Genomic DNA, 26,140 nt, shown 5'->3' on the forward strand with positions numbered 1-26,140 from the left:
TGCCCCCAAAGCTATCTCATGTATCCTTTTTGCCCTCCTGTTTTCCCTCAAGTGTACTCCTACTGCCCCTATACTCCGAGGGATTCACTCAAACCCAGCTGTCTGTACCTGCCATATCCCTCCTTCATATTTTTGACCAGACCCACAATTTCTCTCGACACACAGCATTCTCTACACCTACCAGACTTGGCCTTAACAGGAACATACTGTCTATGTACTCTTGTTGTCTCATTTTCACAGGCCTATGGAGGCAATGGCAGATGAGGACATGGAAACTGTCATTCTCAGTAAAGGGGTAGTGTTGGGAAAGATAACAGCCCAAAGGTACATGGGTCTCCTGGCCGTGATGGAATGCATCCCAGGGGACTAAAAGAGATGGTGAAGAGTCTATTGTCCTTCCTTGCTAGAGGGATGGTTATGCTGCAGCTGTACAGGGTGCTGGTGAGGCCACACCTGGAGTACTGTGTACAGGTTTGATCTCCTTACTTCAGCAAAGATGTACTGACACTGGAGAGGGTGCAGAGGAGGGTCACTAGTTTGAGTCGGAACTTGAGAGGGTTGGTGTACGTGGAGAGACTGAATAGACTGGGACTATACTTGTTGGAATTTAGAAGAATGGGAGGTTGTATTGGAAAAAATAAAATGAAGAAGGGAATAGATAAAATAGATGCAGGGAGGTTATTTCCATGGCGGGGGGGGGGGGGGGGGGGGGGGGGGGAAGGGCGGGTCAACCTAGAGAGCATAGCGTCAAAATAACGGTGTATCTGATTTAGGACAGAGTTGAGGAGGAACTTCTTCAGCTAAAGGGTTCTGAATCTGTGGAATTTCCTGCTGAGTGTAGCAGTTGACGTTATCAACTTGACTATCGTTAGGTCAAAATGTAGATTTATGAACAGGAAAGGAATTAAGGGTTATAGTGAGAGAGCAGGAATGTGGAGCTGAGGCCATGGAAAGATCAGCCCTGATCTTATTGAATGGCAGAGCAGGCCCGAGGGGCCAGACGGCCTACTCCTGCTCCGATTCCTTATGTTCTTATGTTCCCACTTTCCAGCCGTCCCTTTACCTGGGGGTTGTCAAGAAATATTGAAAGTTCTAGCCTTGTATCGTCATAATTCATCATTGTCCAATTTTGAACACCAACTTTTAGATCTGGTCTATTATTTTCTGTAACTATTTTAAAACTAGTAGAATTATCGTCAGTGAATCCCAAGTGTGGAATCAGACCATTCGGCCCATCACATCCATACTGACCCTTAGAGCCTCCTACCTTACCCCTGTAATGCTGCATTTCCCATGGCCAATCTCCCTAGCCTGCACATCCCTGAACACTGTAGGCAATTTCACATGGCCAATCCACCCAACCTGCACATCCCTGAACAATATGGGCAATTCAGCCTGAATTATCCACCCAACCTGCACATCTTTGGACTGCGGGAGGAAACCAGAGCACCCGGACGAAACCCACACAGACAACCTCAATAAGGTGATCATCCTGCTCTTATTTCCCAGCTCCACCCAAGTAAGTTCACCAGGCGAACTCCCATGAATATCCTCCCTAAGCACAACAATAATGTTATCCCGTATCAAAAACACCATTCCACCTTCTCTGTTATCTATCCTTCCTCTTACATCTATTCCCTGGAACATTAAGCTACCTGTCCTTTCCAACCTAAGACATGTTTCTGTAATACCCACTATATCCCAGTCCCATGTTCAAAACCATATCTTAAGCTCATCTGCTTTCCCTGTCAAACCTCTTGCATTGAAATAAATGGAGTGCAGTGCTATCAAAAGGTCAGACTGATGGGCAGAGGGGGTGGGATGGCCCTGTTGGTGAGGGATGATATTCAGGCCCTTGCGAAAGGGGAGACACAGAATCAGGATTGGAGTCAGATTGGAGAGTGGCTAATGTTGTCCCACTTTTCAAGAAAGGTGGGAGAGAGAAAACAAGGAATTATAGACCAGTTAGCCTGATGTCAGTGGTGAGGAAGATGCTGGAGTCAATTATAAAAGATGAAATTATGGCTCATTTGGATAGCAGTAATAGGATTCGTCAGAGTCAGCATGGATTTACAAAGGGGAATATACTGACTTGGATTGAAAATTGGCTGGCTGACAGGAAGCAAAGAGTAGTGATAAACGCTTCCTGTTGGAATGGCAGGCAGTGACTAGTGGGGTACCACAAGGTTCGGTGCTGGGACCGCAGCTGTTTACAATATACAGTAATAATATAGATGAACATATTAAAAGTAATATTCGCAATTTTGCTGATGACACAAAGCTGGGTGGCAGGGTGAAATTTGAGGAGGATGTTATGAGAATACAGGTTAACTTGGATAGGCAAGGTGAGTGGACGGACGCATAGCACATGCAGTTTAATGTGGATAAATGTCTGGTTATCCACTTTGGAAGCACGAACAGGAAGGCAGATTACTATCTAAAAGGAGTCAAGTTTGGTAAAGGGGAAGTACAACAAGATCTAAGTATTCTTGTACATCAGTCAATGAAAGCCAGCATGCAGGTACAGCAGGTAGTGAAGAAAGCTCACTGCATACTGGCCCTCATACCAAGAGGAATTGAGTATAGGAGCAAAGAGGTCTTTCTGCAGCTGTACAGGGCCCTGTTAAGACCGCACCTGGAGTATTGTGTGCAGTTTTGGTCTCCATATTTGAGGAAGAGCATTGTGGCTATTGAGGGAGTGTTGGGTAGGGTCAAAAGATCAATTCCCGGAATGATCATATGTTGAAAGATTGGAGGGACTCAGCTTGTATACACTTGAGTTTAGAAGAATGAGAGGGGATCTGACAGAGACCTACAAGATTATTAAAGGGTTGGACACTCTGGAGGCAGGAAGCATGTTTCCACGGATGGGTGAGTCCAGAACCAGAGGACACAGTTTAAAAATAAGGGCGAGGCCATTTAAAACAGAGTTGAGGAGAAATGTCTTCACCCAGAGAGTAGTGGACACATGCAGTGCACTGTCTCCGAAGGCAGTGGAGGCCAAGTCTCTGGATACTTTCAAGAAAGAGATGGATAGAGCTGTTAAAGATAATGGAATCAAGTGTTACGGAGATAAGGCAGGAACAGGATACTGATTGTGGACGATCAGCCATGATCATAATGAATGGTGGTGCTGACTCAAAGGGCACAATGGCCTATTCCTGCACCCTCGTCAATCCTCTTTGATACATCTTCAAATAACTCAATCAAGTTTGTGAGACATGATTTCCCACGCACATAGTCATGCTGACTATCACGAATCAGTCCTTGCTTTTAAGAATAGATGCACATCTTGTTCCTCAGGACTCCCTCCAATTACTTGCCCAGCATCAATGTCAGTCTCACCGATCGATCGTCCCCTGGCTTGTCCTTACCACCTTTCTTAAATAGTGGCACCACGTTAACCAACCTCTAGTCTTTTGGCATCTCACCTGTGATAATCGATGATACAAATATCTCAGCAAGAGGCCCAGCAATCACATTCCCAGCTTCCCACAAAGTTCTAGGGTACACCTGATCAGGTGCTGGAGATTAACCAAGCTTTACGGGTTACAAGACACCCAGCACGTCCTCCTCTGTAAGATGGACATATTCAACACGTCGACATCTATTTCCCCACATTCTATATTGCCCATGTCCTTCTCCACAGTAAACAATGATGCAAAACATTCAGTTACTGTCTCTCCCATCTCCTGTTGCTCCAGACATAGGCTACCTTGCTGATCTTTGAGGAGCCCTATTCTCTCTCGAGTTACCCTTTTGTTCTTAATGTATTTATAAACACCCTTGGGATTATTCATATCCCTATTTGCCAAAGCTATCTCATGTCCACTTTTTGCTCTCCTGACTTCCCTCTTAAGTATACTCCTACTGTCTTTAATGCTCAGGGTTTTTTGGGATTTTTGGATTGGAATAAATGCAAAATATTATATCTTGATAAAACAAACAAGGGCAGACTTCCACTAATTTAAAACAGGGCCTCGAGTAGTGATATGGAACAAAGAGGCCGAGGGGTTCGGGTCTTTCAAGTCTGTGTCACATGTAGACAGGGTGGTAAAGAAGGTGCTTAGCACACTTGCCTTCATTGCTCAGACCTTTGAGTCCAAGAGTTGGGACGTTATTTTGGATGTTGGGGAGGCCTTTTCTGGAATTCAGTGTCCAGTTCTGGTCATGCTGATATCGGGACATTATGTAGTTGCAGCGGATTCAGAAGAGATTTACCAGGATGTTGATGGGAATGGATAGTTTGAATTATACGCAGAGTCTGGATGGGCTGCGACTTCTTTCACTGGCGCGCAGGAGGCTGAGGAGTGACCTTATTAGACGTTTCTCAAATCATGGAGGGTTGGTATCAGTAATGTGAACGGCAGGTGTCCTTTCCAGGAAGGGACGCGATTCAAGACTGGGGACATACCTTTTAAGGTGACAGCAGAATGGCTTTAAAAAGGCGTTCAGGAATTTTTTTTTTATTTTTGTTCAGACAATGGTTTATGTGTGAAATGAACTATCAGAGGAAGTGGTAGTTGTGAATCAGATTACAATTTTAGGGTGGGACAGTGGCTCAGTGATTAGCACTGCTGCCAGGACCCCAGGTTCGATTCCAGCTTTGGACAACTGTCTCTGTGGGACTGGCACATTCTCCCAGTGTCTCCATGGGTTTCTTCCAGGGGCTCCAGTTTCCTCCCTAATGAGAGAGCATCCCTATGGTCTCGTAGGACAGTGCTGCCTTTACCTTTTACACAGTGATGACATTGTGTCTCTGGGATGGGGAGAGGGAATGCTGAAGGTAGTGGATGGGACACCACTCAGGCACAATGCTTTGTCCTGGAGGATGTTCACTTTCTTTAATAGTGTTGAGGGTTGCACTGATGCAGGCAAGTGGAGAATGTTCCAACAGAATCCTGATGTGTGCCTTATAGAGAGCAAACAGACATTGGGGAATCAGGGGTTTGGGGAAACTAAGGTGTTCTCCTGGTAGCAAAGTCAATCGAGAGGAGCTGTGACAGAGGGGTTTAGAAAAGTTACACATTATAATAATAAACCTTATACCCATCAGCTCATTATACAAGGATTACAGGACACATATTAAAGGTTTGGGAAGATTCAAAGGAGAATTTTTATGCAGCAAATGGGATTCAGATGAAATACAATACTCACATACAATGCAAATATCCAGGTCCTGATGAATTGACTAATTCAATCAGAGTTAGGTGTTACAATGACTGAGATTACCATTTGAATGTCTACCTGTAGTATCCTGTAATACAAGTTTATAAAATCCATCACTGTCAGTTCAGGTTAGAAACTCGCACCATCCCCTCCTCCTGGCCCAGGATGACTGGACACATTACCCCTTGTGGAGGTCAGCAGTCAGTTCAGGGGGAAATCTATGTGGGTTTCTAGGAGTTTCCACCTTGGAATTTCATGTGACTGAACAGGGCAGATCTTTGACACATGGGACTGAATATTCCAAGAGTCAGTGAGATGTGGAGAGCAGGATTTGCTGCTTTTTTCCCTTCCGTGCTGCTGCTGTGCCTCATCAATAAGACATGGGGGGTGAAAGGCTCATGCAGCTCGATGGGCAAGTTGTCTCCATTCTGACCAATGGGCAGCAAACTCCTCCCACAGAGTATCTCTTAAAAACAGAGCAACTCTGCATGCTTCACACTGCCCAGTGCTCCCAGTAAATGTTTAGCATAATTGGGGGGTGGGGGGGGGGTGACTCCTAGTAAAGGCATAACTATAAAGTTCTGAGAGTATTGTGAAGAGAGAGAGATGCACAGGAGAAGGGGGCAACAAGTTGTCAGATGGAGTATAATTTGGGAAAAAGTGAAGTCGGTCATTTTGGAGGGGATAAGAAGAGAACAGAGTGCTATTTACATGGTGAAAACTGTAGAAAGCTGCACCACAGAGGGATTGGGGGGGGGGGGGGGGGTGAGGTAATTCTGCAGGAAACACAAAGCTAGCAGATTCTGGGTCAGTCACGAAATCAAGGGTTCATTTCAGATTCATCAAGTTTAAGGTAACACCGACACGGGTATGGGGTTTCAGTTGCAATGGAGCTAGGGTGAGGTGGAGACAAGCAACATTTTAGAGATTGGATCCTGGTGTTTGTGATTGTGTAGATGTCTGGTCAGAAGGTCACCTTGGGGTTACAGATATGACAGCAATGTTATGAAGAGTCTAGTTCTGCCTCAGACTGCACCCAGTGAGAGGGAGGGGCTCAGCAGTAAGGGAAAGGAATTTGTAATAGCAACTGAAGGCAATGGATTTAACCATAACAATGTTTCCTTGTAGGAAATTGCAGTTAATCGAGTAGTAGGAATGTGATAAGCAGTTTGGTAACTGAGCAACAGTGGAGCAATGGAGAGGGATGATGGGGAGGGAGAGCTGGACATCGTCAGTGTACATGTGAAATCTCACACTGTGCGTTTGGACGATGTCACCTCCTGGCAGTGCTTAGGTGAGAAACAGGAGGGACCAAGGATAGATCCTAGAGGGACACCAAATACAAGGAATTCAGAAAGGAAAGGGAGAGTGGAGATGGAGCAGGATTTACAAATGATAGTGAGGTCAAATGTTAGTTTGTTTTGCAGAGTGGATGAGAAGGACATAACCAGAAAAGACAGACAGACAGAACAAGGAACAATACCTGTGAATTGGCGAGGGGGAGTGATGAGGAGGAAACAGAGTTGGAATGTCTGTAGTTTAGCGAGACTAGTAAAAGATCAAGGTGAGCTCTGATAAGGCTTGACAAGAGACTGGAGAAAGATGTGAGTTTGGGACAAAAACCAGGAACACCATGTGAGGCAGCTTGTCTCGGTGGGCTAGTGGGAGGGAGAGAAGCAGCAGAAGCAGCTGATCGGATTGTCTCAGTCTTAGTGACAGATAAACTCAATGTGCTCCTTGCTCTTGTTGTTGGAGGGAAGGATGAAGGAGACAGGATGATGGACAGTGTTTTACATAGAAACAAAACCAGGGTTAGTGACATTTAAAATGAGTGAACAAACCTAATGTATTTAACTTTTATCCAGAATATTAAAATGTACAACTGAAGTCCTTGTTCGAATCCCAGCTCGGCAGATGGTAGAATCTGAATTCAAGAAAAAGTAACGAATTAGGAATCTCCTGATCTCCATGGAACCATTGTCAATGGCGAAAAAAATCCTCACAACGTGACAGTCGCCCAACAATCTACTCACTGTATTAATCACTGCAAAGTCTCAACAAAGGAATGAAACTGGATGGACCACTCGGCATCTAACAAGGCATTAGGAAATACAACCACAGAATCAGCCCTCTCGACTCTGCAACATCCTGCTCACTAACATCTGTTTTTTTGTGCCAAAACGTGGCGAGCTGTCTCACAGACTAGTCAAGGAACAGCCTGGCATAGTCATACTCTAGGGTAACCCCTTACAGATAATGGCCAGACACCACCATCACCATCCCTAGATAGAGTGTGGTGCTGGAAAAGCACAACAGGTCAGGCAGCATCCAAGGAGAAGGAGAATCGACGTTTCGAGCCTAAGCCCTTCATCAGCCTGACCTGCTGTGCTTTTCCAGCACCACACTCTGGACTCTGATCTCCAGCATCTGCAGTCTTCACTTTCTCCTGAAATCTCTGGATATGTCCTGTCCAGCAGGACAGACCGGGCGGAGGTGATGGCACAGTAGTGTACACACAGGAACCATTTGCCTTGGGAGTACTCAGCATTGACTTTGGACACCAGGAAGTCTCATGGCTCCTGCTGATTACCACGTACCGTGCTCCCACGGCTGATGAATCAGTGCTCCGCCATGTTGATCAACAATTGGAGAAAGCACTGATGCAATAAAATGGTGACAAGGCTCCTCTGGGTACAGGATTTCAATGTCCTCTACCAAGAGTAGCTCAGCAGCAGGATGACTGACTGAGCTGGTCGGGTCCTCAAGGACATAGCTGCTCAACTGGGTTTGCAGCAGGTGGTAACGGAACCAGCAAGAGGGAAAAACATACGAGATCTTATCAGTATGAATCTGCCAGCTGCAAATGCATCTGTCCATGACAGTATCGGAAAGATCGACCATCCCACAGTCTTTTTGGAGACAAAGCCTCACCTTAAAGTTGAGAAAAACCTCCATTGTGCCGAGTGGTACTATCACCGTGCTAAATGGGACAGATGTAGGAACTCAAAGTAGATCTCTCTGAGACACTGTGGGATAATAACAGCAGAACGGTACTCCAGCACAATCTGTAATCTCATGGGTTTGTACATCCCGCACTCAACCAACACAGTGGGCAGGAAAGGACGTCATGCCATGAGCAGCACCAGGCATAGCTAAAAATGAAGTGCCAACCTGGTGAAGCTACCAAGCAGGACTATCTGCATATCAAACAGCATCAGCAGCAAGCAACAGATCTAAGTAATCCTAACAATCAATGGATCAGATCAGAGCTCTGCAATTCTGCCACACCCAGTTGTGAATGGTAATGGACAATTAAACAACTCATTGCAGGAAGCACTACGGATATCCCCACCCTTACTGATGGAGGGGTTTCATACATCCATGTAAAAGATAAGATGACAGCATTTGCAGCAATTTTCAGCCAGATGCAAAGTGGCTTGATCCATCTCAGCATTCTCCAGTGGTTCCTAACGTCACAGATGTGAGCTTTAAGCCAATTCAATTTAGTTCGAATAATATCGAGAAATGGTTAAGTAGTGTAAAGGCTATGGGTCCTTCTAACATTCTGGCAATAACACTGATGGTTTGTGCTCCTGAACTTGCCACCCACCAAGCCAAGTACCGCTCCAGCACTGGCATCGACTGACAATGTGGAACATTGCCCAGGGATGTTCAACACAAAAACACAGGGCAATCCAACCCAGGCAAGTTCCCTTTATCAGTCCACACTCGATCAGCAGTAAAGTGATGGAAGTATTCATCAACAGGGCTACCAAGCAGCAGCTGCTCAGCAACAGCCAGCTGAGTGACACTCATTTTAGGCTCCACCAAGTCCACTCAGCTCCCGATTGTGTTAGCGCCCTGATTCACAACCTGACAACCAGCTTATGGGATACAGGTAAATTAATGTTACTTCTGCAATTCTGCAATTCCATTTTACAAAGTAAAATGGACTCACGCCAGTGTGTAATTGTTTTAGCCACGAGCTGAGTCAACAAGAATGGAAATGATGTGGAGTAAATATATAATTGTTTTTGTATTAGCTAAAATTGCATGTCAGAATGAGATGTGCCAGTAAAACAATGGTAGACATTACGGGCAAATAGATAAGATGTTGTGAGGGGATGAAGTTAAGCTAGATATGTCTGTACAAACAGTAGGTATAAACATCTGTTTCCCACTTTTACAGAAACAGAGGAACAAACCCCAATTAAAAGGGTCATAGGGATCAGAACGGCCTCGGGAAAGGCACAGATGAAGGGGGTAGATAATGATGAAGAAAGAATATGCCTAACAATGACCTACAGCAGGATGAGGTCAAACAGCCTTGTGAGACCAGAAATAAGCATTTTGTCACAGACAAGGCCGGATAAGGCAAGAGATAAACAGGGGTAATGGGGGCCGGTCTTAGGGAAATGGAGGATGTAAACAGGGGAGGGAGCAGTGTAAAACAATAGAAATCAAATCATATAAATGTTGTGTATGAATTGAATTTGGTGTGTGTATGTCCTCTACCTTATAGGCACTGGACATCTCACCCACTTGCAAGTGTAAAATAAAGGACACTGCTGATTCAGATTTTGTCTCGGACTGCAATTATTGAAGTGTGTGAGCTTTGTTTCTCACAAGCTGAATCCCAGAGGTGAGGTGAGAGTGACAGTCCAGTCCCACTCCAACACCACTATTCTTGCTGATTCCACCCTGATCTCAGCTCATATACTGAAACTCTCATACAGCGTGTGTTATATCCAGACTTAATTATCCAAACACACTCCTGGCCAGCCTCCCAAATTCAACCTCCCTGTAATCTCAAGAAAAAATAAAAGCTCTATTGCCCACGTGCTCACTTCTCCCCAAACATGTTCATCCATCAAAAGGCTCATATTCATAAGCAACAACAATTTAAAATTCTCATTCTTGATTTGATTCCTGGCTGTGATCATCCCTAGCTCCCTGCACCACACATCCTTTGAGACCTCAACAACCCATTTTCTATGAGACTCCCAACGATTTGTTAATTCATTACTTCAACTTTGTGGCTGATTCTACAGTTGCTAAAGCAACATGGTCTGGAATTTGCAGATAAAACCTCACAGGTCTGCTTTCCACCTTTAAGACATCCCTCAAAACCTGCTTTTTGGCAATGTTTTTGATCACCTGACCTAATATCGCCATCTCTGGCCTTATATCTAAAACTCTCAATAGTATTTTTGTGAAATTATAAGCATGATAATAAAACTACAAACTGTTCTTGATTTGGACATTATCTTCAAATAATCAATGTGCTGTAATGAATAATATGTAATGTCTCTTACCCAACCATATCGTGGGAGCACCTTCACAACACAAACTGCAGCTGTACAAGAAAGTCAAACATCACCCTCTCCACAAGCAACAGGGCTTTGGCATTAATCACTGGTATCTGTGGAAGGAGAAACACAGTTGATGTTTCAGGGAGGGCAAAACGGATTACAGGGAATGAAAATGGTGCAGAATTTGATCGTCAGAAATGGAAGGAAAATACACTCGCTTATTGGAAAAAAGAATTCTTGACTGTCAAAAGTATTCAAGAAGAAAGTAATCTGATAATAGAGCAGTACACGGTCAGGGGCTGGGCCGCAGTGAAAAACTCATTTACAAAGGGTCTATAAAAGTAATAATACAGCAGTAAACAGACCGAAAATACACCCATGGTTCGAGATTGAGGAAGCTAGATATTGACAAAGTGGTCATGAGGGAGCCCAGAGGTGAATCAGAGCAGCATTGGCTGATATGATCCCAATGACGCTATACTAGAGAAAGGCTGCACATGCGCCTGGCTGCACCTTGCCCCCTACAAAGATGGCGGCTCCGCACGTGTCCAGTGAATCGTTGACCCGAATAAAGATGGCGGCGCTCACTCAGGTCTGCAGCCGCGCTGAGGCCAGTCCTAATTTACTGCAAACACGGGACTGAGACGTTCACATTTGTGTTTTCCGACGTGCACAATTTGTTTGTAAAACCTCTCCGCTCATCGCAACACAGTTTTCTCCCGTTTCCCTGTTTATTTCTTTCCTTACCGTATCCTTTCTCTCCATTACTTCCGAGTATTCATTACAGCGACTCTGCACCGCGCGCGAGGGTGATCACATGGTTTAGTTTAGCCCCGCCCTTCATTCACTTGATTGGTTGGAGGACAAACCTCCCACTAGGTCTTCCAGCTCCTCCCACTTGGTCTTCCAGGTCCGCCCACTATCCTTCCATTGGTCCGGTGCCGACATCAATCACCCAGAGTCCCTTTGCTGGCTTTCGCACGCGCAGTGTGTCCGACTTTAGCTGATATGTTGGGTAATGTGATGAGAGTTTGCTGAGGGGAAGGATCCCTTTGTGTGAGCGCTGCAGTAGATTTCCTTTATTCATGGAGGGAATTGCCTTCCTACTCATGACTGCATAGCTGTGATTGATGAGTCAATGCCATCGGAACCAGTACATAAACACCCCATTTTCACAACATCTGAGATCTTTAGCACATTGTATCGCACACTTCTGTGGAGACAAGAAAAACATGAAACGGAGCCTCAAGGAATCGGAGCAGGAGAAGGCAATTTACCTCTTTCAGCTTGTTGCTCCATTCTATCAGATCATGGCTTGGTCAACCCAGACCACAACACCTCTTTTATGCTTGATCCGCATAGCCCAAAACTGCTCAATATTTCAAAAATCTACTACCCTCTTTTAAAATAATTTGAGATAGAATCATAGATTCCCTACTGTGTGGAAACAGGCCATTCGGCGCAACAAGCCGGATCAACCCTCCGAAGAGTAACGCAACCATTCCCCTCCCGCATTTAACTTTCACAAAAGTTGGGGCGAGAAAATTCTAGTCATTCACTGAGAGAAAAAAATTCTTTACTTTTTCTAAAATGAATGTTCCCTTCTGTAGTGTCCCCTGGTTTGAGACTTCACTGGTGCTCAAAGATCTAGTCAACATCCACCCTGTCAAGCTTGTCAGAATCTTGTTTCCATAAGATCACCTCGTATCTATTCTTGATAGGTCAATCCTTTCGTCCTCGAAGCAGCTAAGTGAATCTTTTTTGAATGGTCTCCTTTATTAAATATGGGAGCTAACATTGTATACAGCACTGCAAATGAGGACTCGGCAACAGCAAGTGTGGTTAACCAATCCTCAATCCATGCTAATACATTACCCCGATACCATGAGCTCCTAAATTGTGCAATTAACTTTTATGTAGCACCTTAACATTTGCATTTTTAAAATCCAAATACAGAACATCACGGATTGCCCTTTGTCAGCCCTGCTCGTTATCTCCTCCATGAACTGTCGCAAATTTGTCAAATATAGTTTCTCTTTCACAAAACCCAGTCTACCATGTTTAATGATAAGCTTTACTAAATGTTCTTCTATTTCTTACTTTAATATTCGACTCTGTAGATTCTTTCAGTAGATTTGCTAAGTATAATTCCCCTCTTAAATCCATGTAGACTCTGTCCAATCCTGTCACTGTTCAGTAAAAAACTTGACTGTACTCCAACATCGTAAGTAAATGTATCTGTATTTATTTTTAAAAATGATTACTTATAAATGCTGGACCCACGCAATATCAATGAATTTGTGACTCAGAAAAAAACTTTTTTTTCTGTTAATACATTTTCGTACTGTGTTATGCAGACAGCAAAAAGTGATCGCTCTGAATTGTGAGTAATTTTGAAAATAATATATTTTAAAAATGACATCCCAAAATGCTGCCTCATTATTGCGCAAGGAAGATTTTGCATTCAATAGTCTGCAGATAAAATCGAACAGCTTTTTGCTGCAATTTGGCCAGACTGCAGGTTACACCAAAGTATCAGTGCCTCACATTTAGGGTGTTCCCAGATAACGCACAGCTGCAGTATTTTGTTTTGCACTCAGCTATATGTTGTTCTCACTTGTTTCTTGGTGAAAGATTACAAAATTAACTTTGATGAATGAAATTATGATTTCTTTAACCAATGTTGGGAGAAAAAAACAGTCAGTATTTCAAGTGCTGATAAAGTAAAATAAACTGAATCAGTAGAAAGGGTTTAAGTTGGATATGGAACAAATGCTGGCAAATGGGTGTAGATTAATTTTGGATATCTGGTCAGCATGGGCAAGTTATACTGAAGGGTCTGATTTTGTGTTGTACAACTGTGATTTTATTCTATCAATTATCAAGAAGTTGAAAACTTCGAGGAGTAAAAGGAGAATTTATGCAGAGAATGCACTTGAAATGATGATTAATGTAAATCAAACTCACATTATTTCAGTACCTTTTCCTCTAGGTTCTTCAATGAACAAACTTGTTTTGTTCTCTGAATAAGTATGTATCATGTGATTTGTTTTGCTCAAAATATTTCATTAGGATCTAGTGAACTATTAAGAAATGTTCATTTTTAAAATTTAGGCAGCTTGATTATTAAAAGGTTAGCGTTTTACTCCCACTGAATCATTGCTCTATAAAAGGTAACAAGCTTTTTATGTTTTCTGGACACTGAATATGGAAGTCAATTCTGAAGGAAAAACTCCTTGTTGGTAATGTTCCCACATATGTGGAGTAATTGCTTCTGGTCAGTCTTCAGGCTATAGAGGCTCGGAAAGAAATGAGTTGGCCAAAGTTAGGAACATCATTTGGATCGACTATGCTCATTGGGGAAACTTGCAGGATCTGTAGAAGAAACATGTGTTTCAGAGTGTATGCAATAAACCTGAACATTGTTATTTTTTTTCACAGAGCTTGTGACCCGACTGGAGCAGCAGTGAAGCTCGTATTGTTTTTTAAATTTCCGAGCTTGCCAAATTACTGTTGGTAAATGCAGGTGACTTTATCAAAGCACATTTCACACTCCCCAGCCTGGAATTTGGTCCCAATTCTGTCAGTCCATCCATTCCTATGGATATTAGGTATTTCAAATGTGAGCACTCCATTTAACTATTTGAATTGAATACTTCAGTGGTTATGTCCTCTTGGATTCTGAATTTCAAATTAATCAATTGTGATTTTTTTGTCCCCCCTGAATTTGCCAAGCACTGGGCAGTTCTGGAATATTCCAAGTATTTACAATAGATACATTCACACAATTGAAGGCAACCTGGTATTCAGGTAGTCAACAACAATACACAAGTAAATTTATGAATTGCTTACTGTACACCAACAACACAAGCCAAGTACTATTGAAATCAAAGATTGTCTCCCAAGGATTCCCAAATCTAAACAGTGCATTCCAGATATGCTCACTATCACCATCTGGGAGCAGTCTCCCAAAGTGCTCCCAGAATTTAGAAAGCACACACACTGCCCCCCAAAGCTAAATCTGCCGTCACAGGCTTCACTCTGATTGTATACAATGGCATTTATTGTCCAGTTCTTTAACATGACAAATGATTTTACAAACAATTTATAAAATTCTTTAAATACTGAAGAAATGTGATGTCACCCCTTTGTAGAAGTGAATGGAAAATGTGATGTTTGCTTGACCTTTGGCTCTATGTATCAGACCGAACTGAACCTTTAGCAAGATGTGGGATCTTTCTCACAAACTTTGTTTAAAAAAAGCAAAGATTATGCTCTGAGATTTAAATTTTCAATCAGGTTTAATAAAAATCCTTGCAAAAAAATTGAGAGTTTGACTTCAGCTTCTTTAAAGAGACATGCTCTTGGCCTTTAATTTTGTGACATGTGATCATTCTTTGGTAAAGATGGCTGTGTGTAACACTGCAGGATGTTGTGCTGAAGAGCCTCATTGGGTGGAGGAGCTTTATTACTGGTGTAACTTGGCTAATTTTGAGATGGAATGTCACAGAGTTAAATCTTGTTTTTAAACTGAGGCGTGCTTGTGTAACTCAAGTGTGGACACCACGCTCATGTTTACAATGAACCTTTCACTTTTGCAGATTAGTATTTTCCGATCTGTTTTGTAAATAAATTTCACTATAGAAAGCACAATGTTGGAGAACCGCAGGTCCAGCAGCATCTCTGAGGGAAAAAAAACATTCTAAGTTCAAAGTCTCATGACCTTTTGTCCGTTCAGACAAAGAGTCAGTGAACTTGAAATGTAACATTTTTTTCTCTTCACCGATGCCCTCAGAACTGCTAAGTTTCTCCAGCACTTTGTTTCTGGGGTTTATGTCTCCAGTATCTGCAGTTTATTGTTTTGTTATAGATCCTATAATTTGACTTGGGGAGCGAGAGGCAGCAACTGTGATAAACTAGGGTAAAACTCCCCAACCATGGAATGGAGTTTTATACATTGCAAAATACTACTGTAAATAAGAAATGCAATTAAGCTAAGTGCAAGATGACATATCACCTGCCTTGTCTCAAACTTGCTACTCACCTTTGAGGACTAATCTGTCAGAATTATGTTTGCTCCCATCCTTTGAGATCACAGTCCACAAATGTCCCAGTTCCAATTCCTGGGCCGGGCCCAGTTGCCACATTGCAGTGGGGTGGGGAGATTTGTGTCAGCCTGAAGTTTTTGTAAAGAGAAAGATTGCAGGTTGAAGTTGATGGTTTTGACTAATATTGCGTCAACAAACTTGGAGGAAATCCTTCCGAATGTATTGATTAGCTGGACTGAGCCTGTTTACATGCTGCCCTGTTAGTAGTGCTGTAATATTCTTAGTTAATAATCACACAACACCAGGTTATAGTCCAACAGGTTTATTTGGAAGCACACTAGCTTTCGGAGCACCACTCCTTCATCAGGTGATTGTGGAGGGCACAATTCTAAGGCACAGAATTTAAAGCAAAAATTTAGCGTGATGTAAATGAAATTCTCCATTGAAAAATACCTCGATTGTCTGTTGAGTCTTTCATCTGTTGGAATACCATGATAGTTTCACTTCTTTTATGTGCAAATCACAAAACCTTTTTTTACAAGTTGCATTCCTGACACTGGCCAATCAAATCACTCATTGTATTAATCACTGCACAGTCTCAACAAAGGAATGAAACTGGATGGACCACATTACATCTACCAATGCACTGGAAAATACAACACAATCAGCCCTCTTGACCCTGCAACTTCTGTCTCACTGTGGGCCAACAACAGCAGCAGAATTGTACTCCAGGCCAATCTTAAATCTCATGGCCTGGTATATCCCCATTCAATCATTAACATCAAGCCAGGGGATCAACCCTAGTTCAATGGAGAGTTCCACAGGGCATGCCAGGAGCAATACCAGGCATACCTAAAAATGTGGTGCCAACCTGGTGAAGCTACCCAACCTCCATGCCAAACAGCACAAACAATACCAAATAGAACTATGTGATCCAACAACCAATGGATCAGATCTGAGCTCTGCAGTTCTACCACACCTGGTCACGAATGGTGATGGACAATTAAACAACTCACTGCAGGAAGCATCACAGATATCCCCACCCTTACTGATGGAGGGATCTCACACATCCATGCAACAGACAAGACAACAGCATTTGCAGCAATCTTCAGCCAGCAGTGCCAAGTGGATGAGCCTTCTACATTGGTCCCTGACATCACAGACGTGAATCAACTTGGTTGAAAACTTATTTCAAATCAGATCAAGAAATGGAGAAGTAGTGTAAAGGCTGTCAGCCCTACCAACATTGTGGCAATAATACTGATGGCTGTGCTCCAGAAATTGCTGCCCACCAAGACAAGTCCAGCACTGGCACCTACTGACATTGTGGAACATTTCCCAGGGATGTTCAACACAAAAACGCAGGACAGAGCCAACCGAGCCAATTTCCCTCCATCAGTCCACACTCGCTCAGCAGTGAAGTGATGGAAGGTGTCATCAACAGTGCTGCCACGCAGCTGCTCAGCAATAACCTTCTGTGACACCCAGTTTGGGTTCTGCCAGAGCCACTCAGCTCCTGATCTTGTTACAAACTTGATTCACAAACTTTGACAAACAGCTGAATTCCAGAGGTGAGGGGAGGGTGATAGCCCAGTCCCACTGCAAGACCACTATTTCGACTTCAGTGATATCACCTGACCTCACCACAGTCTCAGCTCATTTACTGAAACTCTCATTCATTCCTTTTGTTAACTCTAGATTTCATTATTTAAACCCACTCCTGGCCAGCATCCCACAATCACCCTCCCTATAACCTTCAGAATATTGAAAACTCTATCGCCCAAGTGCTCACTTGTACCAGAACTTGCTGATCCATCAAAAGGCTCCCATTTACAAGCAACAACAATTTACTTTCACACCCTTGACTTAATTCCGGGCTGTAATCATTCCTATCTTCCTGCACCACACACCCTTTCATATCTCAATTACTCATTTTAGTTTAGACTCCCAATGATGTGTTTATTTTTGAGTTCAGCTGTGTGACTGTTTCTATAGATTCCAAGGCAACATGGTCTGGAATTCCCACCCTCTAAGATCTGCTTTCTTCCTTTAAGGCATTCCTGAAAAATTGCCTATTTGGCAATGGTTTTGGTCACTGGACATAATATTCTCCATCTGTGGCCTTATGTCAAAAGTTCCCAATATTTTTGTGAAATTAAAAACATGTTGATTTTTACAGATATCTTCTACTTTTCACTATCGCTGAGTGAATAATCTGTAATGTCTCTTACCCAACCACATTGTAGGAGCACCTTCACCATTCAAACTGCAGCTGTACAAGGAAGTCAAACATCAGCCTCTCCACAGGCAACAGGGCTTTGCCAATGATCACTGGTATCTGTGGAAGGAGAAATACACATGATGTTTCAGGGAGTGCAATATGAATTATAGGGAATGAAAATGGTGCAGAATTTGACTGTCAGAAATGGAAGGAAAATCCACTCACTATTGGAAAAAAGAATTCTTGACTGTCAAAGATATTGTGGAAAAAATAACCTGATAATGGAGCAGCATCCGGTCAGGAGTCGGGCAGCAGTGAACAATCCATTTACAAAAAGGTCTGTGAACGTAGTAGTAAAATACTAAACATGGCAAAAATACACTCACGTGAGACTGAGGAAGCGAGATAATGAACATTTGGATATCAAGGAGCCAAGAGGTGAATCAGGGCAGTGTTCACTTTCATGATCCCACAGTCAGAGATGTCTAGCACCAAAACAGACTCTTCAGTCCAACCCATTTATGCAAACCAGATATTCTAATCTAAACTATTCCCATTTGCCAGCACTTGACCGACATCCTTCTGAACCCTTCCTATTCAAATGCCTTTTAAATGTTACAATTTTGGTTGCCCTTTTGGCTCCTTTTGAATTTTCCCATCTCACCCTAAACCTATATCCTCTAGTTCTGGGCTCCACCTCCCCAGGGTAAACACCTTGTCTATTTATGCGATCCATGCCCCTTCTGATTTTATAAACCTCTTCAACATCACACCTCAGCCTGTGACACTCCAGGGAAAATGGCCCCAGCCTATTATGCCTCTCCCTGCAACTCAAATCCTCCAACCCTGGCAACATCCTTAAAAAAAATCAATTCTCAAACTTTCCATGTTTCAGTGCCTCATTCTGATAAGAGGGAGACCAGAATTGCACACAATATTCCAAAAGTGGCCGAACCAATGTCCTGTACAGCTCCTTTACTCAATGCTCTGACCAACGAAGGGAAGAATCCCAAACAATTTCTTCACTATCCTATCTATCTGTGACTCTACTTTCAAGGAACTACGAACATGCACTCCAAGGTCTCTTTGTTCAGCAAGACTCTCCAAGACCTTACAATTCAGTGTGAGTCCTGCTCTGATTTGCTTTTCTAAAATGCAGCACCTCACATTTACCTAAATTAAACCCTATCTACAACTCCGCAGCCCATTGGCCCATCTGATCAATATCCCATTGTATTCTGAGACAACCTTTATCACTGTCCACAATACCTCCAATTTTGGTGTCATCTGCAAAATTACGAACTGTACCGGCTCTATTCACATCCAAATCATTTAAATGGATGAAGAAACAAATCCAGAAAAAAAACATCCATTTCTCTGGGTTTGAATGTGCTCTGGGTAAATCCTGCCCTATGACTCTCTACCAGGGAGGGCTGCACATACACACCTCTGAACTTTGCCCCCTACAAAGCTGGCGGCCGCGCACGTGTCCAGTGAATCATTGCCCCGAATAAAGATGGCGGCGATCACACGATGAGGTTATTTTCCCGTTTACTGCAAAAACGGGACTGTAAGTTTCAAATTTGTATTTTCCGATATGCACCAAATGTTTGTAAAATCTCTCAGCCCATACCAACACTATATCCGTCCAACTTCCTGCTGTTTATTTCTTTCCTTACCAACAGCTCTCCATCCACACGTCCCGCACATCCGCGCCCACCGTGAAGATGATCACGTGGTATAGTCTAGTCCCGTCCCTCATTTACTCTGATTGGTCGGAGGACCAAATGCCCCGCCAGGTCCTCCAGCTGAGTCCCTGCCTTTCCATTGGTCTTCTGCTGACATCAACCACCAAGGGACCATTGTTGCCTGGAGCATGCGCACTGCTTCGTGGCTTTTGTTGCTGTTTATCAGTTACTAGAGTGAGACACAAAGTTAAAAATCACACAACCACCTGATGAAGAAGCTGCAAAGCGAGTGCTTCCCAATAAACCTGTTGGACTATAACCTGGTGTTCTGTGAATTTTAATTTTGTCCATCCTAATCTAACACCAGCACCTGAAAGTCAAGAGCGTGGGAGGAATGCAAAATATAACAACAAAAGAACTAGGAACAGGAGAAGGCCGTCCTGTCCTTTGAGCTTGCTCTGCCATTCATTAAGATCATGGCTGATCATTTTGTGGACGCAGAACCATTTACCAACGTTCTCACCATATCCCTTAATTAATTAATTAATTCTTTTTTAAAAAACCTACCTTAGCTTTAAAACGTTTACTGAACTAGCATCAACTACTTCCCTGGGTAATGAATTCCACAGAGGTCAAGAAGTTCTTCTCAATTCAGTCCTAAATTTGCTGCCTCTAGTCTTATGGTGATGCCCTCTTGTCCTAGATTCACCTGCCAGTGGAAACATTCTCTCTACTTCTGTTTTATCCATTCCATTCATTATTTTATATGTTTCCCATTCTTCTGATTTCCAATGAATATAATCCCAATCTACTCAGTCTCTGTTAAGCTAACCCCCTCAACTCCAGAATCAACCTAGTTAACCTCCTCTGCACCCCCTCCAGTGCCGGTACATCCTTGAGCAAGTAAGGAGACAGAAACTACATGCAGTACTCTAGGTGTGGCCTCACCAGCACCCAATACAGCTGGAACATAACCTCTGCTTTTAAACACAATCCCTTCAGCAATGAAGGCCAAAATTCCATTTGCTTTCTGAGTTGATTGTTGTACCTGGTGACCAACCTTCATGCAGAAGGTTACTCAGGTGCCCCTGCATAGCAAATGATGCAACTTTTTAAATTTCAAGTAATAATCTCTTTTATAATGTTACTCCAACCAAACAGTAGGGCTTTACATTTATGAACATTCTATTCCAAATGCCAGACCATTGCCCACTCACCCAATGTATCTCTGTTCCTCTGCAAAGTTTCCCAGTCCTCCACACACTTTGTTCTGTTACTCATCTTAGTCTCATATGCAAACTTTGACACCCTACATGTGGTCCCCAACTCCAAATCATCTGTATCAATTCTAAATAATCGCAGTCCCAACACTGATCCCTGAGGCACACTATTAGTCACTGATTGCCTGCCGGAATAGTACTCATTAATCCCCACACTTTGCTTCCTGTTAGTCAACCAATCTTCTATCCATGCTAATACTCTACTCCTAACACCATGCACCTTTATATTATGCAACAGCCTCTTGCACAGCACCTTGTTGAAGGCCTTTTGGAAATCCGGGTACACCACATCCACTGGGTCCTTGTTGTCCACCTTGCTTGAAATGTCTTCATAGAATTCCAAAAGATTTGTGAAGCATGACCTGCCCTACATGAACCCACGCTCTGTTGTCCAATGGGACAATTGCTATTAAGATTCCCTGTTATTTCTTCCTTGATAATAGACCCAAGCATCTTTCCCACTACAGAGAATAAGCTAACTGGTGTATAATTCCCCACCTTTTGTCCACCTCCTTTTTAAAAACGTGCCGTCACTTTTGCTGCTTTCCAATCTGCTGGGACTGCCACAGAGTCCAGTCAATTTTGGAAAATTACTGCCAGTGCATTTGCTATTTCTCCTGGCATCTCCTTTAGTACCCTGGGATGCATTCCATCAGGGTCAGAAGACTTTTCTGTCATTAGCTCAATTAACTCCAACAGTCCAACACTAGCTGTTCCGTAATAATGACAGTTTCCAAATCCTCACCTATCTTTGTCTCTTTGCTAATTATTGGCAAGATATTAGTGTCCTCCACTGTGATATCCCATAATTAAATGTTCCTTCTCATTTTCCAAAGGACCAACATTTACTTTAGCCACTCTTTTCTCATTCAATATAAAATTTTGTTTTCTGTCTTTATAGTCTGTGCTAGTTTTTTTTCTCATGTTCTATCTTACTTTTCTTTATAGCTCTTCTGTGGCTTTCTGTTGACCTTTATAGTTTTCCCAGTTCTAGTTTCAGGCTGTTTTTGGCCACTTTGCATGCCTTCTCTTTCAATTTGATTGCTTTCCGTAGATACCCATCACAGAGTATGCCTTTTCTTACAGTCCTTCCTTTTCACTGAAATATATCATTGCTGTGCACTTTGTAAAGTGCCTCTGAAAATCTTCCACTGCTCATCAACTGTCCCACCATAAAATCTTTGTTTCCAGTCTACTTTATCCAGGTTCTCCCTCATTCTATTGTAGTTCCCTGTTTTGAAGCACAGGACCCAGGTATTAGATTTTATCTTCACACTCTCCATATGTATTCTAAATTCAACCATACAGTGATCACTTCTTTCAAGAGGATCCCTAACTCTGAGGTCATTCATTATTCCTGTCTCATTGCACAGGGCCAGATACTGGATAGATTGCTCCCTTGTCAGTTCCATTTCATACTGTTCAAGAAAACTATCATGGATACACTTAATAAACTCAAGGCTACCCTGACTGAGCTGGTTCGACCAAACTACATGTAGATTAAAATCACCCATGATAATAGCTGTACCATTTTACCGGCAATAGTTATTTCTTTGTTTATTGCCCATCCCAGTGTGATGTTATTATTTGGTGGCCTGCACACAACATCTGTCAGTGACTTTCTTGTTGGAATTTTGAATGCATCATTCCAGTTTCTCCGAATGTACAGCAATAACAACAACTATTTGCATTGAATGGAATCTTTTACAATGGCAAATCTCCCAAGGTGCTTCATGGATGATCAAAATATTGATTAAAGAGAATGATTTTAAAATACATCTTAAAAGGAGGATAGAGAAGGTGAGGGAGGGTATTCCATAGACTTCTGCCCTTGACAGCACCATTCGTGGAGTGATGCAAGTGGGATGGGTTGGAAAGGGAATGTGCAAAGGGGAAATGGAGGAGCACAGACAGAGCATAATGTCTTAAGGACAGAGGAGGTTCCAGACTGAGTCTGTCTGTCAGAGAGTATGGCTGCCTCATGGAGTTTGAAGCTCTGCAATGGGTCCATGCATGTCACGTTAGTCGAGGAGTGTATAACGGTGGCTGAGAGAACTTTTGATGAGGATTAGTCTCCTGAGGTAGTGTGGGCTGAGGTTAGAAACAGAAGAGGAGAGGTCACACTGCTTGGAATTTATTTTATATATAGGCCTCTGCAGAGTTCCAGGGAGGTGGAAGAGAGGATTAGCAAAATTATTCTGGATAGGAGTGAAAGTAACAGGGTGGTCAACATGAGGGACTTTAACTTCCCCAAAATTGACTGGACATGTTATTAATCTAATACGTTGGATGGATCGGTTTTTATCTAATGTGTACAGGAGGGTTTCCTGACACAGTATGTTGAAGGGCCGACAAGAGGGGAGGCCACATTGGATCTGGTCCTTGGTAATGAACCAGACTAGGTGTTTGATTTAGTTGTAGGTGAGCACTTTGGAGAGAGTGACCATAATTCAGTTAAGTTTAGTTTAGTGATGGAAAGGAATTAGTACATGCCACAGGTCAAGAGTTATTGATCGGGCAAGGGCAATTATAATGCTATTAGGCAAGAATTAGATGCACAGAATGGGGTAGCAAAATACAGGGAATTCAGACAATGGAAATGTGGAGTTGGTTTAAGGAACAGATATTGCATGTCCTTGATAGGTATGTCCCTGTCAGGCAGGAGGAAGTGATAAGGTAAGGGAACCTTGGTTTACTGTGGAAACTGCATCTCTTGTTACGAAGAAGAAGGAAGCTTTTAAGTGTTGATGAGGCAAGATGGTTCAGATGAGGAGATGGAGAATTACAGATCAGCTGAGAAGGATTTAAAGAGAGAGTTAAAAAGAGCAAAGAGAGGACACGACCAGTCTTTAACACATAGAATAAAGGAGAACCCTAGAGCTTTCTATAGGTATGTGAGGAATAAAAAGATGATTAGGGTAGGAATAGGGCCAATCACAGACAGAATGGGAAGGTGAGTGTTGACCCTGTGGAGATCGGAGAGATGCTAAATGAACATTTCTCATCAGTTTTCACTCAGGAAAAGGAGAATATTGGAGAGGAGGAGAATGAGGTGTGAGATATTAGACTAGAAATCATCAAGGTTAGTTACGAACAGGTGTTATCAATGCTGGAAGGAGTGAAAATAGACAAGTCCTCTGGGCTGGATGGGATTTATCCGACGATTCTCTGAAAAGCTAGGGAGAAGGTAGCATAGCCTTTGGCTTGGATATTTGAGTTGTCATTGTCTGCAGATTTCGTACCAGAGCAGTGGAAGATTGCAAATGTTGTGTCCTTGTTCAAGAAGGTCAGGAGAGATGATCCAGGTAATTATAGACCAGTGAGCCTTACTTCTGTTGTAGGAAAGGTTTAGGAAAGGATTATAAGATTTAAAATCATCTGGCAAACATCAATTTGATTTCAGATAGTCAACTTGGTTTTGTCAAGGGCAGGTCATGTCTCACAAACCTCTGAGTTTTTTGAGACGGTCACCAAGCTTGTAGATAAGGGTAGGGCATTTGACGTGGTATACATGGACAAAAGTAAAGCCTTTGACAAGGTTCCACATGGTAGGCTGTTGGAGAAAATGCAGAGGCATAGAAACAAGTCTCACTACGAGAGCAGATTTGTTCAAGCAAATTCGAAGGCAGGTTTGCAGATGGGAAAGCAAGCAAGAAAGCTCCGTTCTTGTCCATGTAAAATTCTGCAGTTGAATAACAAAGCAGTTTCTGCCCAGTTTCAAACTGGGGACCTTTCGCGTATGAGGCAAACGTGATGAGTCCAGTTACTGGTCATGTGCCACCAGGATCTGTTTTGGGACCACTGCAGGTATAGGTGAATGGATTAGGAAATTTGCAGATGACACTAAAGTCAGTGTAGTAGTGGACAATGTGGAAGAATGTTACAGGTTGCAAGCGGACTTGGATAAACTGCAGAATTGGGCTGAGAGGTGGCAAATATAGAGTTCAATGCAACTAAATGTGAGGTGATGCACTTTGAGAAGAATATCAGGAAGGCTGAATACTGGGTCAATGGAAAAAATCTTGGTAGTGTGGTGTGCAGAGGGATCTTTGAGTCCATGTACATAGATCCCTGAAAGTTGCCACCCAGGTTGATAGCGCTGTTAAGGCGGTAAACGGTGTGTTCGGCTTCATTCATGGAGGGATTGAAATACCATACTGCAAGTATACAAAATGCTGGTGCAGCTACACTTGGAATATTGTGTTCAGTTCTGGTGCCCATATTTCGGGAAGGATCTGGAAACATTAGAAAATGTGCAGAAGAGATTTACCAGAACATTGCCTGGTCTGGAGAGAAGGTCTTGTGAGGAAAGGCTGAGAGACTTGAAACTCTTCTCATTGGCAAGAACAAGGCGAGGGGGGATTTGATAGAGATATTCAAGATGATCAGAGGATTAGAAAGGTAGACAATGGAGGTATTTTTCCTAGGATGATGACGTCAGCATGGGGGGAATGGGGGTGGAACCCTGCTCATGACTCCACCTCCATTTCCCCCACTCCATTTACAGGCTCCGCCCCTACTCCCAGCTCCACACTCACACCAGATCCCAGCTCCCAGACCTGCCGAGTTTTCACCATCCCTCCAGACCTTCCCCTCACTGGGGACGAACGATCAGATCTTAGCAAAGGACTCATCTTCATCCCCCTCCGTCCACTCATCAATGAATTTAATACATGCCGTGACATCGAACAATTCTTCTGTTGCCTCCGCCTCCGAGCTTACTTTCACAATCAAGACTCCGGCCCACCTTCCGAGGACCCCTTTGCCCATGTCCAACACACTGCATCCACCTGGACACCTCGCGCTGGCCTATTACCTGCCCTCGACCTCTTCATTTCCAACTGCCGCCGGGACATTAACCGCCTCAACCTGTCATCCCCCCTCCCCCACTAAAACCTCTCACTCTCACAACGCGCAGCCCTCCAATCCTTTTGCTCTAATCCCAACCTCACCATCAAGCCAGCAGATAAAGGGGGCGCAGTGGTAGTCTGGCACACTAACCTTTACACCGCTGAACCAAACGCCAACTCGAGGACACCTCTTCCTCCTGCCCCCTCGACCATGACCCCACACCCCCATCACCAAACCATCATCTCCCAGACCATGCAGAACCTTATCGCCTCAGGAAATCTCCCACCCACAGCTTCCAACCTCAGTCCGGGAACCCCGCACTGCCCGGTTCCACCTCCTTCCCAAGATCCACAAGCCTGACCACCCTGGCCGACCCATTGTCTCAACATGCTCCTGCCCCACGGAACTCATCTCTACCTACCACGACACTGTCCTATCCCCCTAGTCTAGGAACTCCCCACATACATTCGAGACACCACCCACGCCCTCCACCTCCTCCAAGACTTCAGTTCCCCCGGCCCCTAATGCCTCATCTTCACCATGGATATTCAGTCCCTCTACACCTCGATCC

General features: G+C 43.3%; 1 long non-coding RNA gene across 5 annotated transcripts in view; it reads right to left on the reverse strand.

Moving 5' to 3' along the window:
• LOC140458930 (uncharacterized) overlaps window positions 1-26,140 on the reverse strand; it is a 41,994-nt gene that overhangs the window by 14,641 nt on the left and 1,213 nt on the right. The window contains exons 1-5 of one of the 5 annotated variants that reach the window (XR_011953781.1): window positions 11,229-11,501; window positions 10,485-10,591; window positions 7,011-7,093; window positions 5,158-5,257; window positions 3,346-3,431 (exon numbers count right to left, since the gene is read on the reverse strand). This is a non-coding gene — a long non-coding RNA (uncharacterized lncRNA). Of the gene's footprint in view, window positions 1-3,345; window positions 3,432-5,157; window positions 5,258-7,010; window positions 7,094-10,484; window positions 10,592-10,846; window positions 10,958-11,228; window positions 11,502-17,760; window positions 17,868-19,429; window positions 19,668-26,140 lie in introns of those variants that run through there. The other 4 variants (XR_011953782.1, XR_011953779.1, XR_011953778.1 and 1 more) reach the window with 4 other exon arrangements.

The sequence above is a fragment of the Chiloscyllium punctatum genome, chromosome 34 (assembly GCF_047496795.1).
Source record: "Chiloscyllium punctatum isolate Juve2018m chromosome 34, sChiPun1.3, whole genome shotgun sequence".
Taxonomy (NCBI): domain Eukaryota; kingdom Metazoa; phylum Chordata; class Chondrichthyes; order Orectolobiformes; family Hemiscylliidae; genus Chiloscyllium; species Chiloscyllium punctatum.